Source organism: Tinamus guttatus, unplaced genomic scaffold, assembly GCF_059628265.1.
Source record: "Tinamus guttatus ecotype Peru unplaced genomic scaffold, ASM5962826v1 Tinamus_guttatus_pri_ptg000556l, whole genome shotgun sequence".
NCBI lineage: Eukaryota > Metazoa > Chordata > Aves > Tinamiformes > Tinamidae > Tinamus > Tinamus guttatus.
Window position 1 is genome coordinate 121,216 of NW_028289090.1, and position 15,716 is coordinate 136,931.

The 15,716-nt window shown below is 43.4% G+C and overlaps 1 pseudogene; it reads right to left on the minus strand.

The window, feature by feature from the left end:
• Positions 1–3,970: 3,970 nt before the first annotated feature.
• On the minus strand, positions 3,971–4,642 carry LOC148592555 (uncharacterized; annotated as a pseudogene).
• Between the last annotated feature and the right edge of the window lie 11,074 nt (positions 4,643–15,716).

Genomic DNA, 15,716 nt, shown 5'->3' on the forward strand with positions numbered 1-15,716 from the left:
ACATTGAATTGTTATTGATTTTGCAAGCATAAAGAAGCAATTATATTTGGTCAGAAGTCTGGAATGATCCACTGACTGCTTTTGCGGTGTGTCTTCCCACTAGCATCAGTGGCTTCCCAGGCACATAGTCCTCGAGGTTTAGCCAAAATTAAAGGAACAACACCAATAGAGGGCAATTTTGCCATCACGGGCTGTCCCACCTGCATTTGAATAGGTGTGTGATTTTGTGACTTTGAGGGTTCTGATGAGGTGGGAGCAGGAGGTCTTGTGGGACAGAAAGCTTGTATTTTGGGGCTTCCATAAGTTCCCCATCTGTTATTTACTGTATAAACTGCTTGGGATAGCCCCAGATCCCAGTTAGGCTGTGACACTTTTGCATGTTTCTTAATCATGCCATTGACTCTTTCCACTATACCATTAGCTTGGGGATAATAGGGAGTGTGAAACACCCATTTTATTCCTTCTTGTTTTGCCCAATCTTGCACTACAGTAGCAGTGAAGTGACTGCCATTATCACTTTGTATGCACTCTGGTGCTGGGAGGCTACTAAACCAGTCCTGCAGGGTTTTCACAGTATTCTCACCAGTGGCTGCGCTTACTGCCATAGCCATGGTTAGTCTGGATACTACTTCCACACCTACCAGGATATATTTTCAACCAGGAGCGGGTCTTAATGGTCCTACATAATCAATTTGCCAGGTGCTCCATAAGACTTTGTTTCTTTGAATGTGCTGAGGGGGAGCTTGATTAGGATGGTTCATTTTCAGTGGGAGTTGGCATTGAGGGCAAGCTGATATGATTTCACTAACTAATGCTATTGACACAGGCCATCCCCGTGCCACACATCCGTGATATAGGTCATTTTCCCCTGAATGTCCCCTTTTTACATGGAACCATTCGATTAGCCTTTGCCACTCATCTCCTTCAGCAGCTACTATTTGCACTTGTCCTAACCTATCGACTTCCTCATTCCACTTTGTCGCTGGTGCACTAGTTTTTGCATGTGCCTTTACCCATCCTGTTTCTAAAGGTTGGTGTCTGCTTACTTCCAAAAGTCTCTGACAGTCACTTGTCCTCCACACTGGTACACGATTTACCTCCCAATTATTTGCTTCCCATTGACATATCCATTCTGTTGCTCCCTTAAATGTGGCATAGGAATCAGTATAAATTACCTCAGCTCCATTTTCCACAGCTAACAGCAGGGCTTGTAGTTCCCCGACCTGGGCGCTACCATCACCCTCCTCAGTTACTGACTGTCCTGAGCTTATTTCCAGGACTGCTGCCTTTTAATTCCATCCCATCCTTGTTCTTTGGGCAGAGGCATCAATAAACCATACTCCATCCTTTTTAGAGGATATAGATATAGTTGATATATACTTGATATATATATCAACTATATATAGTTGATAGTAGATATAGTTGCCAAGTTGCCAAGAGAGGTTGTGGAGTCTCCTTCTCTGGAGATCTTCAAAACCCACTTGGACGTAGTCCTGTGCCACATGCTCTAGGTGACCCTGCATGTGCAGGGAGGTTCGACTAGATGATCTCTAGAGGTCCCTTCCAACCTTAACGATTCTATGATTCTATGATTCTATGATAGCGAATTCTGGAGCTACCTTAATAGGTGAAGGCTTATAAGGAAGACATAATGTCGTAATGTCTGAGCTTACTGGCTGTTCTAATTTGGAGGTCTTAGTTGGTCCTTCTTTTAATGATAACAAGTGGCTTATTCCTTCTAGATAAGCATACCATTTGCAGATCGTTCCCTTCTGTTCCACACCTTCAGGAGAGGGGGGGGGGGGTGCCTTTAAGGATAGGGCTTAACAATGGAAAAGGCCCCTGAACAATGATATCCTGTGTGGTTCATAGTTTTTCTGCCTCTTTCACTGCTTGAACTAAGGAGAGGAGTCCCTTTTCCCACTCAGAATAAAGCTGCTCTGTCTCTTTAAAGGAGGTAGACGAGAAAAGGAGGGGTCGTGAAGGACCTGAAGCTCCTTTCTGAAAGATTCCGCAATAGGAGGCATGTTCAGAGAAACCCCATTCAGCCCGAAAAGGGTCCACTGGATTTAGGGGGCCTAGCCTCTGATTGATAACTAATTCATCCTTTAGGGTTCTAATGGCTTCTGCATGGATCGGAGTCCAATGCCACGGTTTGTTCTTTCTCAGCACATCATACAGAGGATGGGCAATTACAGAGAACCCAGGAACATGTTTCCTCCAATATCCTAGTGTTCCCATTAGTTGTTGTAGTTCCTTCTTGTTTTGGGGTAGGCGTCCCTTTTCAATCTCCGTTAATGTATCATCGGGCACAGCTACAGCTCCTGATACCCACAAAGCCCCCAGGAATTTAACTTCTTGTGCTGGACCTTGACATTTGGATGGTGGTACCTCCATGTCATGGTTTGTTAATAGATGCCAAACAGTTTGAGCAGTTTCTCGTACACACTCTTTGTTGTTCCCACCTATTAGTATATCATCTATATATTGATAAATGCATATTTCAGGGGGTTTCTTTACCGTGGCTAGAAGTTTTGCGAGCGCATTATGTGCAATAGTGGGTGAGTGTTTATATTCCTGTGGCAATCGATTAAAGGTGTATTGTACACCATCCCATGTAAATGCAAACTGTGGCTTATCTTTATCATCTAGGGGTACCATAAAGAACATATCTTTGATATCTAGGGTGGCCATCCAGGGATGTGCAGCTGATCATATAGACATGACAATCTCAGCTTGTATTGGAGATGGAAATTTCTGTGATCTGTAGAGTCATAAAAATCTCCTGTGAGAAGAAGAGGCCAGACCTTGGGAAAGAAGATGTTTGCCTGCCTAGGCTGAGCGATAAGGAGCATGGATGCAGCTGCTCAGCCCAGTTCACAGGCAGCCCCCCCTGGAAACCTGTTGAAGTCGGCCCCTCAGCTGGCCACGTAGCCAACTTAACCACAGATTTCCTCCAAACTAGCTTTGGAGACCAAACATCTGGAAATGAGGAAGAAGAGGAGGAAGGCACGACCCTCGAACTGAGGGCTGGGACCCCCGACTGGCATGCGTGCCTGCGCACCCGGCGGGGGAGAGTTGCGCAACTAGAAGCGGAGTTCATCTGCCCCCTGGCCTGCCTCCTGGGTCATACTGACCCTACGTGCCAGGATGCACCGGACATAAAAGTGGACAGTGTGGAGAGAGCACGGCCGGGGAGAGAAGAAACTCCTAACTCTGAGGCCTACGCTGTCTCTGCGGGAGCTGGTCAGCAACTCTCTCTCTCTGGTCTGCCAGATGGAGAGGATGTTCGGGTCCAGATCGGCAGGTATCACCTCGTGAGTAGTTATCCATACTTTGCTTCTTTGATGTGCTTTCACCTGAATAAATGCTCGATGTAGTCACCTCGTTCTGGCTGATTATTGCCGAATCCCGAGCCCATCCGGAACACAGCTATACTAGGGACTGCCACTGTTAGTGCGCCAGTGTTATGATTAAGTTTTTTTTGGACCAACAGGAATTGATATATAGGGTTCTTTGTTTTTGGACCATTGAAAAATATGTATCATGCGGGTTGGGTGGCCCGAATCTCAATCTGCATTGTTTAGTTTTTTGATCTCCTCAACTCTTCTCTTAAAGGCGCAAAGGGATTGTTTGTTCTGTCAGAGGCGGGGGAAGAGGGGGAGTTCTTGTCTTGTCTGCTTGAAGGAGGAGATTCAGTTGCTCTGTGTTCCAGGATTTCGACCAATTTTCTGATGTAGCTAGTGGATTGCCCCTGCAGCATAGCATGGGGCACTCCTAAAGCTAATGCTTGTCACCATAAATCATTGCGCAGAGGGCTGTTAATTTGATTTACTGTTGCTGGCAGACCCTGAAAGGGTTCCAGTTCATGTTTTGGGTATGGTCGACACTCCAATTTTCTTGTGTGAAATACCTTCCTACCTCTCCCTAATTGTTCTGACAGAGGCTCAAGGTCCGACCATGCCATCTCTCATCCATAACTCACGATGTCATGTAACAGATCTGCCCAAGTAGGGACGTGTGCAGGGGGGGCGTGAAGGTTCTGATCATTATGCTCTCGGGCCCTAATGACCCTTTCCTTCAAATTTTGCATATATATCTTTGCTGTGTCAGGCAGACCCTTAATAAGGGGCCTTAGGTGGACTGGGTCTACCGGAGCCATTAACAGAACATCAAAACGTCCTCAGTCACACATTGCCTGAATACAAGCAGCTTTCTGCATTGCCTCTGATAAGCCAGACAATCCCCTAACTTTGATTATTAGTGGCTCGCCTCTTTCTCTGGGGTCTATTCCCCCTGCCCAGTAAGCAACTCGAGCAGTAATAGATCGATTATCATCTGGGAAACCCTCGTCTAGAAACACTCCTGGTCCCCAGAAGCCTAAAGATTCTTCTCTGTCTAACAATATTCTGTCGCCACCTGAAAGAGAAACTCTCCACAAATATTCTGTTTTGGTTTCCCCAGGCTTTCTTGAAAATTTAGACTGCAGTTCTCCTAATTCTGAACCCGAATAAGGAGTAGTGCCAACTGTGGTGCGGGGATTCCGACCTCGGGGACCTTCAGATGTTTCGGTCTTTATCAGCGGCCGAACAGCCACTAGTTCTGAGGATTCTTGTATCTCTTTTTCTGGATATCTCCCCATATGTCTCCGTCCCAGTCCTCAGGCTCAGTGTTAGTAATTAACTTTCTGATTTGCCGCATATTAGGGGGTCGGGGTGCCTGCATCAGCATTGTTTCAATTTGCTGTTCCAATAATTGGGTACATCTCTCTTCCTTCTCTAATTCATATTGCAAGTGTTGATTTTCTGAATTTTTACTCTGATAATCTAATTTCAATTTCTCACTTATTTTATAGTCCTGCACCTGAATTAAGCAACTGCCCAGAATGGCACAAATAACACCCTTGCCTTTGCCATCCTTAAACTTAGCATGGCATTCCTGCATTCTTTGCAAAACCTTTTCAGGATCTGACCAATTACTTCTGGTCCAATCTTCCCCACCTTCTGAGGGACCACATTTCTGTCTCCATAGGAATTGCCTTATCGACATCCTGCCGACTACGCCAATTTTGTGAAATGTTGCATTTTGAAAGCCTCAGTGGTAGTGGTGGTGGGGGGGAAAGGAGATATCAAATCAGTATCGGATTCACAAACAGTCCGTGGACCGTAGGTCCGATCGCCTTCCTAGGAGCGAATCGAGTTCCCAAATAGTGTGATCAACTATAAGCTCGACTCTGGCAGTATCGGATTCACAAACAGTCCGTCAACTGTAGGTCCGATCGCCTCCCCCCAAACAAGTAGTCGAGTTCACAAACAGCATGATTTATTCAAATGCAACATTTAGAAAGCAAGTTTCGAATGTCAGTACAGGAAATTCTCTACTACAGCGTGGGGTTTTTAGCTCTCTCTCATGTATAAAATGTGCAATCATCACTCACCCCAGAAGATGGGAGAGGGCTCTCAGTCTCGAGTCTCCTCAGGCGGCGTTCCAGTTCCAGGGGAGGAAAAGGGGATCAGCCCGTCAACTGATCCAAGAGTTACGATGGATTTTTCCCCCCTCTTTTTCCTCCTGAGTTCACCTTTTGTACTTTTCTTTACATTCAGGTGGAGCTTGAGTGACTAGAATCATACTTAATATTGTTATTGATTGGTGGAAAAGTTTCTTGCTTTCATTTAAAGGCACAGTCAACCGAAAATCTAGAGCGCATGCTCAGTGAGGAGTGGTCGTACCTCAGAGGCGGGTAACTTTTGGGATGGTGGTGTGTTTTTGACATTATAATGAGCAAAGTTCAAGCAAAGTTCATACAAAAGGAGTGATTTGCCACCCTTGCTGGCTCAGCACCGTACATGTTATCATATATCTCCCATTAGACAGCTACTGTGCAGCTTATCAGCAGCCCAGCACAGGGAGTGCAACAGAGTTTGGCCGTGGTGTCTTCACTCTGCTCCATCCTCCGTTACTCCCCTTTGCAGCTGTGAGGAGGGCAGATTGTGTTGCCTAGGGAACCGTGGAGGAGCTGAGTCTGTGCGTGCAACCATCCTGGAAGTGGCAACTGTGGATCACCCCAAGCAAGCTTCTGTAATGCCAAAACTTCTGTTAGGCCCTAGTTTTCCTCTCAGTTCCTGCTTTCAAACAATTCTTCCGCAGTGACCTACATCTTCAAAGTCTTTTTTAGTCCTGTATTCCAATATATTTTTTGGAAAACCACCTTATCGAAGAGGGCAGTACTGAGAAGACAGAAATTCACAGCTGTAAATGTGGATCGTAATGATCCTATTAAAAACTTCTTAGGGTTTTCCTATCATTAGAAAAAAAAAAAAACAATATTTGTCCACTTTATTATTACCTTATGTAATATACGGTATGAACTGATTATATCAATGTGTAGCTTAAAAATAGCTAAAATGACAGTAAAATGACTAGATGGCACAAAGCAAAGATAAGAGATAAAAATATTATTTACAAATAAAATTAGCAAAAAAAAAGTCCTCAATTTTCTTCAGAGGAGTGAGGTTCTAAGTATAAATTGTTTTTCCAGTGTCATTTTTACACACATTATTAAGTCTTATTTGAAAAGCTAAGAATTATGTTTACAAAAGAATTTATACAGGGAAAAGTAGGTATGTCTGTGAAAGAATTGTTCGAGAAAGGGGAAATTAGAAAAAACTAGGGCCTAACAGAAGTTATGGTATTACAGAGGCTTGCTTGAGGTGAGATACAATTACCACTTCCAAGATGGTTGGTATATTGGAGGTTGTGACAGAGGTTGTGGAATCTCCCTCTCTGGAGATCTTCAAAGCCCGCTTGGACATGGTCCTATGCCACATACTCTAGGTGACCCTGCATGTACAGGGTGGTTGGATTAGATGACCTCTAGAGGTCCCTTCCAACCTTATCGATTCTATGATTCTGTGATTCTATGATTCTATTCTATGATTCTATATGCGGAATCTACTTCTCCACAATTCCCTTGGCAACAAAATCTGCCCTCCTAGCACATACTAATAAGAGTAAACAGAGAATTGGGACACCATGGCCAAACTTTGTTGGTTTCCCAGCGGAACGGATAATCTGATGGTGCCGTGAAGACAACGATTGAAGGGAGGGTTGAGCAGAGTGAAGACGCCACCACCTCCCTGCAGAGGTGGCAACCTGGTCATACCATGCAGCTGATAAGCCACATAGTGTGATGTCTGGTGCTGGACCAACAATGGTGGCAGATCAGTCCCTTCTGATGGACTTTTGTTGGAAGTCAGCTGGAGTCAAGACGTACACTCAGTGTGAGTTAAGAATCTTGCTCATTTATTTAACGTAACAACAGCATATTTATACAGGTTAACCCTGTCCACACGGTGTGCATGCGCCTTAAGCAACTCCCTATTGGTTACAAACTACATTCGTGTATACATATCATTGGCTGGCATTATGTTTGCGCGCTATTAACTACATCCGCGCTTACCCGAATCGGATAGCCAAGTTCTCTATTCTTGCCTAGTCAAGGACAGCTCAAGGGCACGCCTCCATCTCAAGGCCTGGATTGTGCAGGCCTTCTGGGAGGGCATGTCCTCGGCTCTCTAGCCATTCTTCTATAGACTTTGAATCTCATGATAATACCAAAACACAACCTCATCCCAGAAGATACTCGCTTCCAAGGAACGACCACTCCTCACTGAGCATGCTCTCTAGATTTTCAATTAACTTGGGAGACCTTTTGAACCAATCAATAAGTAAGTATGACTAGAGTCACTCAAGCTCCACCTAAATGTAAAAGAAAATATATAAAAGATGAACTAAGGCGGGATATAGTAGGAAGAATGGGATGATAAGAATGGAGGAATAAGGAGTGGGGAAAGGAGGAAGAGGAACTAAGAAGGAAGAGGAGAGAGGGAAGACTCCATTGTAACTTCTGGTTCAGTCGACAGGCTGAACCCCTTTCCTCCCCTCGGGTCAGGGCACTGCCTGAGGAGACTCCTCAAGATTGAGAGCCCTCTCCCATCTTCTGGGTGAGTGATGATAGCTAGTGCCTAATGGACAAATGCGCAAAGAACCCCACACTGTAGTAGAGGATTTCTTGTACTGACATCCGAAACGTGTTCTCTAAATGTTGCATTTGAATAAATTGTGCTATTCTTGAACTCGACTACTTGTTTTGAAGGCGATCAGACGAAACAGTCAACAGGCTGTTCATGAAGCCAATACTGCCAGAGTTGGGCCTATAGCTGATCATACTATTTGTGAACTCGATTCGCTGTTTGGAAGGCGATCGGACCTACAGTTGACAGACTATTCATGAATCCAGTACTGCCAGAGTCGGCTTATAGTCACCACAGTATTTGGTATCCCTATTAAGAGATGAGTCCAGCTGCCCCCAGTCCCTCTAACCTTTGAGGATCTGCTGGAACGCAAGGGGATTCATCTCTTACCAAATCCCGCCCCCACCATCAAACTGCAACAATATCTCACCTGAGGTAGCATTTTACATGGACACAGAAGGATCTTTGCCTTTCTGCTTTTAAGGTATATAAGTCAACGTATTCAAAGTCAATGTTAAAATCATGAAAAAAAATCTCACCTTGTCACCTTCTTCAATCTCACAGTTTTTCTCTTCAGTCGCAGGGTTAAAGACTGCAATTTTTTTACCACTGACTGAATCATGCCACTTATTGTTTATAAATATCTGCAAAGAAAAAAAAGAGCAACATTATTAGTAACATCTCATGCATTATCTATTTTAATACCTAAATCTATTGTTCATAACTAAGAGGTGTCTGGTCAGTACCTGAATGCAAAATGGAATAGCTATTTCTGCATTATTCTCAAGAAATATGCAGCTAACCAGGAATAGCTTTTTAAAATTAACTATCTATGGAAAGAAGCCAATTTTTCTCTCCACAAGATATTTTCACTTTGTCTTATATTATCATAGAATCATAGAATCATAGAATGCTTAGGGTTGGAAGGGACCTCTAGAGATCATCTAGTCCAACCTCCCTGCACATGCAGTTATTGGTAATAAAAAGTTATTGGTACATAGGAGTCCTTCCTCTGTGAAACCAAGGTCTGTGAAGTACAGGGAAGATGCTGAAAATACTGTTGTGACCTACCTAAAATTGTCTATGTTTACTATGCTCACAGGTTTCTTAACTGTGGCAGGCCTTTCTGCTCCTACAGAAATAAACCTGTCCCTACGGAAATAAACCTAAGGGGTTTAATACATGTAGTATCTTGGAGAATGCCATTTTATTCAGCTTTCCTTTAATTATTTTCATTCTCTCCTTAGAGAGAGAGAATGAAAAAAAAAAGAGTCAAGACTGAAAAAAATCAATCCATTGAATGAAACAGAGTACAAGACCAAGCAAAGTTGATTGTATACTTGTCCATTTTCATGTTACAGGAGAAAAATAATCAAATATTAGGAGCATGTTTTATTTTTCACCAAAATACTTTGGGTTTATGGATTGATGCCTCATTGGATGTGATCCTAATCAACATTTAAAAGCAGAAACATAATTCTATTAATCTTTTACATGAAAACCAGGATCTACTCCATTAAACAAAAGGAAGAATCAAAAATCAAGAGGAAGTTATTGATGTGTTTGCCAAAAGTAAAATGTTAGCATTCATTGAAAAATCCTAGACTATCCTTGCAATTGGTAGTAGGCACATTTTAGAGGCACACACACACACACTTAAAAACAAACCAAAACAACTCCAAACCCACCTTAGCAGTGCGTACAGGGAAAACGTTCTCTCTCATATACCATGGTCACATTGCAAAAAGTTGAATTAATTCATTGATTAAATCCCAAATACCTTTTTTTTTTTTTTTCAATTGCTGCCTTTTTCAGCCTGTCCTAGTCTTGTAAAGAAGGGAGGTATTGTCTTTAATGCCATGGTCTTGCCTTCCAGACCATAACCAGCACATATCAAAATATTCATATTGGCCAAGCTAAAAAAAAAAAAGTCCAAGAACTAATGAAAAGGGGACTTTCAAGAGTGGCTCTTGGGCAGAAGATAATAGTGGTACCAAGCTATACATATAATCTAAAACACCTCAATATGTCCTAGATGAAAATATATGAGAAACAACATGATCTCTGATCACAGATTAAGATACTATCCTAATCCTCTTTCTGAAATATTTTCAGGATCTTGACCTGAACATCTTCTCAGAGAGCTGTATTTCCCAGAGTTTATACGATGGGTGCCAGATGTGGGGTTATTACCATATAACCATAATCCTTCACTCACCATGTGGATATACTCACATGAACATACAGAAAAATGTTGCTTCTGACATTATATGCGCTATCACTGCTGGACAGTGTGGAGGCATAGTACCTTGTCAGTGGATAATAGATGCCTTGTTAGTAGATAGTTAATCGCAAGAATGCCTTAGCAGTGCACGGTTGATGGGCTGACCCGCAAGGGCTAATGTCTTATCAGCAAAGAGCAAAGCAGGAAAAGGAGGAGGACTACAACCACATGTGGAATGTTTTGTTAGCAGATAAGGAACAAAGCAAGGAGAAGAAGATAACCACAACTACACGGCTGGCAAGATGCTGATTGATTGTAATTTTAGCAACACTTGTGTTAAAAGAGTATAAAAGGAGATGGTTTGAGAATAAAGTTGTCTCACTCTGCATCCCAGACTGAGTCCGTTCTTTCGCAAGGTGCAACAGGACAGGAATACAACTGATGGTCACATGTATGGGTGACTTCTCTTGCCCCTCCCTACCTCAGCTTTTCTCTCTCCAACACATCAGGAATTCAAACCTCTCCCTCTTTGGTCTTCAGCATGTGCTGCCATTCTTGCCTTTGAAAGATGAAGCAACTTACATTATACAACTTCAGTTGTCAATGAGATGGTCTTTGGGTGACAATTCTAACTGTATATCAGTGCTGCTTTCCCATCTCCCATCCAGATGATAGATATAGAGCAGGGGTCCTCAAACTACGGCCCCCCAGGGTCCTCAATCCGGTCCGCCGGTATTTACAGAATCCCCCCGCCCCCCCCCAACCCCCGCCGGGGGTTGGGGGGGAAACCAAGCAGCCGCAGATGACTTCCTGCCACTTAATCCGCACGCCGGCCTCCGCAGCCCACAAGCACCCGCCGGGACTGGGCTGAAACCAGCGCCTCGTCCTCGACCTGCCCCCTCCAGGGGGCGCCTCTCGGCTACAAACCGCCCCATCCTCCTCCTCCTCCTCCTCCTCCTCCTCTGCGATGTGCGGCAAGCGAGAGGCGCGGGCATCTCCTCTGCCGGGCAAGCTCAGTCGGCAGCCTCTGGTCTGCGAGGTCCAGCCAACTCGGGCGAATCGCCAGAGCCCCGGCGCGGCAAAGTTCCTTCGCTCCCTTCTGGCCACCCTTTCCGGACTGTGCGGCCAGGCTGAGGAGGGGGGCGGCGGCATCAGCGAGGTGGGCGGCTCCCCCATCTCTCCCTCCCTCCAGCTCCCAGGCAGGACAAGCAAACCAGCACCAGTGGGAAGCGCGTGCACCATCATGTCAAAAAAAAAGACAAATTGACTCCGAGTGCAGGGTATTCCAAGAAAAGTGGACTTCTGATTATTTTTTTCACGGAGTACAAAGAAAGAGCTGTTTGTCTGATATGCCAGAATTCAGTGTCTGTGTTCAAGGAATACAATTTGCGTCGATACTACGAAACTCAACATAAAGATAAATATGATTCTTTGGTCGGACAAGTGAGAAAAGATAAAATATTAAGACTGAAACATGGATTGACAACTCAGCAAAATACTTTTGTGAAGCAAAAGCAGCTCAATATATCATCACTTCGAGCAAGCTGTCAAGTTGCCAAACTCATAGCGCGCCCTTGCAGAGCATTCATAGAGGGAGAATTTGTTAAAGAATTCCTTCTTTCTGTTGCCAAAGAAAGAGATGTGTCCAGAGAAGGCGGATTTATTTAGTACAGTGAGTTTTTCAGGACCTACATTGACACGAAGGATTGAAGAAATGGGGGAAAATTTGAATCTGCAGTTGCAAAACTCCTCAAAAACACTTTGCTATTTCTCATTGGCACTCGACGAAAGCAATGATGTTCGTGATTCTGCACAACTTCTAATTTTCATTCGTGGGACAAATGATTCTTTCGAAGTCACAGAGGAGGTTGCTGCACTGAAAAGCATCAAAGGAACAGGAGAGGATATCTATGAGAAAGTTTGCCAAACTATGAATGATTTGGAGCTGGACTGGGGCAAAACAAACTATTCAGTGTGACAACTGGTGGTGCTCCTAGCTTGGTGGGGTCCATGAAAGGAGTGGTTGCACGCATTAACAAAGAGATGGACAAACGCAACCATTCACATCCAATAGCCACACACTGCATCATCCACCAACAAGCACTGTGTTGTAAATCACTGAAGCTGGACTCTGTCATGAAAATTGTAGTTTCTTGTGTTAACTTCATTAGAGCACATGCACTAAACCACAGACAGTTTCAGGAATTTCTGTCTGAGCTAAATGTTTCCTGTACCACACAGTACCGACCACACAGAAGTCCGTTGGCTGAGTCGAGGGAGAGTTTTGAAACGATTTTATGACTTACTTCCACAGGCTTGTGATTTTATGCTTTCTAAAAACAAAGAAGTACCAGAGCTCAAAGATGCAGAATGGAAATGGCACCTTGCGTTTCTGACAGATGTAACAGAGCTACTCAACAATTTCAATGTCCAACTTCAAGGAAAGGGGAAGCTCATCTGTGATATGTATTCACATGTGAAAGCATTTCAAGTCAAATTAGACCTGCTCATTAACCAAGTAAAGGAGGAAAACTTCTGCCATCTCCCCACAACTCAAAACCTGTCTGCAGAAAAAACAGCAGTTGCATTCCCAAACAAAACATGTATGGATGTACCAGAAATCTTGCAAAAGGAGTTTCAAATTAGATTTAAAGAGCTTCGTCTCCATGAACAGGACATACAGCTTTTCCGGAACCCATTTTCTGTTGACATTGAAACTGTTGATCCGATTTACCAAATGGAATTGGCCGAACTACAGACTTGTGACTCGCTGAAAGATGCATTCAAATCAAGCAGCCTTACTAATTTCTATGCATCTCTCCCCTCAGAGACATATCATAATCTCAGGAACCATGCACTAAAAATTGCAACCATCTTTGGCAGCACCTATGTCTGCGAGCAGACTTTTTCCCGAATGAAACATCTGAAATCTCCAATCAGATCCAGACTAACTGATGAACACTTGCATCCCTTGCTACGACTAGCAGTGACAAATATGGAACCTAACATTGACCATCTCATTAGCCAAAAGCAGGCCCATAGTTCACATTGAAATATTATTTGTTTTTGTTGATTACAATTGTTCTTCATTTTAAATATTGCATTCTTTTTCCTGTTTTTTTTGTGCACTACTACAAATAAAATATGTGCAGTGTGCATAGGAATTCGTTCATTTTTTTCCAAACTATAGTCCGGCCCCCGACAGTGTCTGAGGGACAGTGAACCGGCCCCCTGTTTAAAAAGTTTGAGGACCTCTGCACTAAACTAACAGTGATTAGCCTCTGTCCCATGTGCTTCATTTCTTTTATATATTTTTTTTTCTGAGAAGCAATGAATGAGTTTTGCTTGCATCCAACTTAGCCCTCTCTATCTCCTTTCCCCACATCTCATTCATTATCATTATCAAATTCATTATATTTCCATGATAGCTAAATGAGAACTTCCATCAACCCGGAAATTGCAGTATGATCAGTGCAACATCCTGACTCTCTAGTTAAAGATCAAAGCAAATGCAACTTATATATGTAGCATTGAAACGGAAACCATACCAGATATGCTAGAAACATTGTGGGATAAAGGCATAAAACCTTGTTGGTCTTCTTAAAAAAAAATGTCAGTACCATCTTAGTGAGGGACCACAGCACTTGAGCTACCAGAATTTTGGGACACACCACCCCAGCTGGTGGAATTTTGTCTCCCTTTACTAAAGGTATTCAGTATAAGTGTCCCCTGAGTGATGACAGCCATGTTCAGCTCCACTGGATATATGTCTAACCAACATATTACTTTACTGATTGATTTACTTTAGCAGATTGATTACAAAAACAAACAAACAAAAACCCTTGCATTTAAAAAAAACCCTGGATTTCAATGTGTACTTGACACCAGTTTAAACCTCTGCCTATTCCAGCTGGGAATGTCCCATGTGCATCCAGCCACAGTAATACCCAAATTCAGAAAAGCTATGGCTCCCTCTGATGTTTTTATTTTGAACTTCATTGAGAAATCTGTATGTTCAAAATTTAACCACTTTCAAACTAAGCCCACTCACACAGTGCCCATAAGCAGATATTCCACTAAGCAGCAAACCTGTAGAGAAATGCTGTGCTGAGAATCTGCACTGTGCTGGGAATCTGCACTGTGCTGGGAATCTGCACCACCTGCGCCTTGCTGATAATGTAGAGGGGAGTGTTAGTGAGTTGTCCTTGGCCGGCTGGGAATGGGGAGCTATGTGGGAAAGAGTAGTTAGCCGTTTTGGGTAAACAACTTTGCAGAGCTGGGAAAGAGCCTATGCGGCCGGGACATAGCAACCTCCCTAGCAACCAATCGTAGCTAACCTGGATATCCCTCAGATGCTTGTAGGTATAAATATATGCGCACTTCCGCTAATAAACGGAGCAAGATCTAAACTCATATTGGGATCGTGTCTTGTAATCCGGCCCGGCTCCCCTAAAGGCCTGTGCAGTTGTCCTGCGCCTGGTTCCAACACAAACCCTCTTAAAACTAACAAACAAATAAACAAACAAACAAACAATAACCCAAGAATGGCATGTCATTCCACTGTGATCCTGCACTTGCGGCAAAAGTCTTTGAAGGATGATGTTCCTTAGACCGAATAAAAATGTGCTGTTCAGGTTGTTTAATTTGAAGAAGCCCAGTGCAGATTTGAACGTTCTCTTTAAGCATGAAGTTCCATCATGGGCACATATACTTATAGCCATTATATATCACACATACTTTTTCTCAGTTTTCAGGGAGAAAAAAAAAACTTTTTGGTGATAGCTTTGGTCTTTTATTTTCACTGGCTTTAAAAGACTCAACTTTGTATGCTTTATCAACTTTTTGGATATAGTTATTGTTTTATTTCAAAAGACAATATTCTCTGATAATGACATGATTCTATATGTAATTGGCTATCAGATTGCAAGAAGTAGGATTGCAACCCTGAATTCCAAGAGAGCGAACTTTGACCTTTTCAGGGACCTACTTGGAAGAATCTGCTGGGCCAGGGTCCTAGAAGGAAAGGGAGTCCAGGAGAGTTGACTAATATTCGAGCACCACTTCCTCCAAGCTCAGGATCTGTGCATTCCTACAAGAAAGAAGTCAAGCAACAGGAAGGGCTTCTAAAAATACATCAGCAGCAAGAGGAATACTTGGGAAAATGTGGACCCACTGCTAAATGGGGTGGATGCCTTAGTGACGGAGGATGCAGAGAAGGTGTTCCGATCCACTGTCGAGAGAGGTTCCAATACAATCCCAAGAGCGAGATTAAGACACAAACGGGGTCAAATGCCATACAGACTTGTAAGCTTTATTCTCATAAGTGCGATAGGACAGAGAGAAGAAGAGAAAAAAGATAGAAAAGCAAGCAATCAGGAGAGGTACAGCAAGATTATAGTTACCACCACCAAAAGTCCAGCTAAGTGTCGTTGGCTCCGCTTCGGTGCAGGTACAGGTGC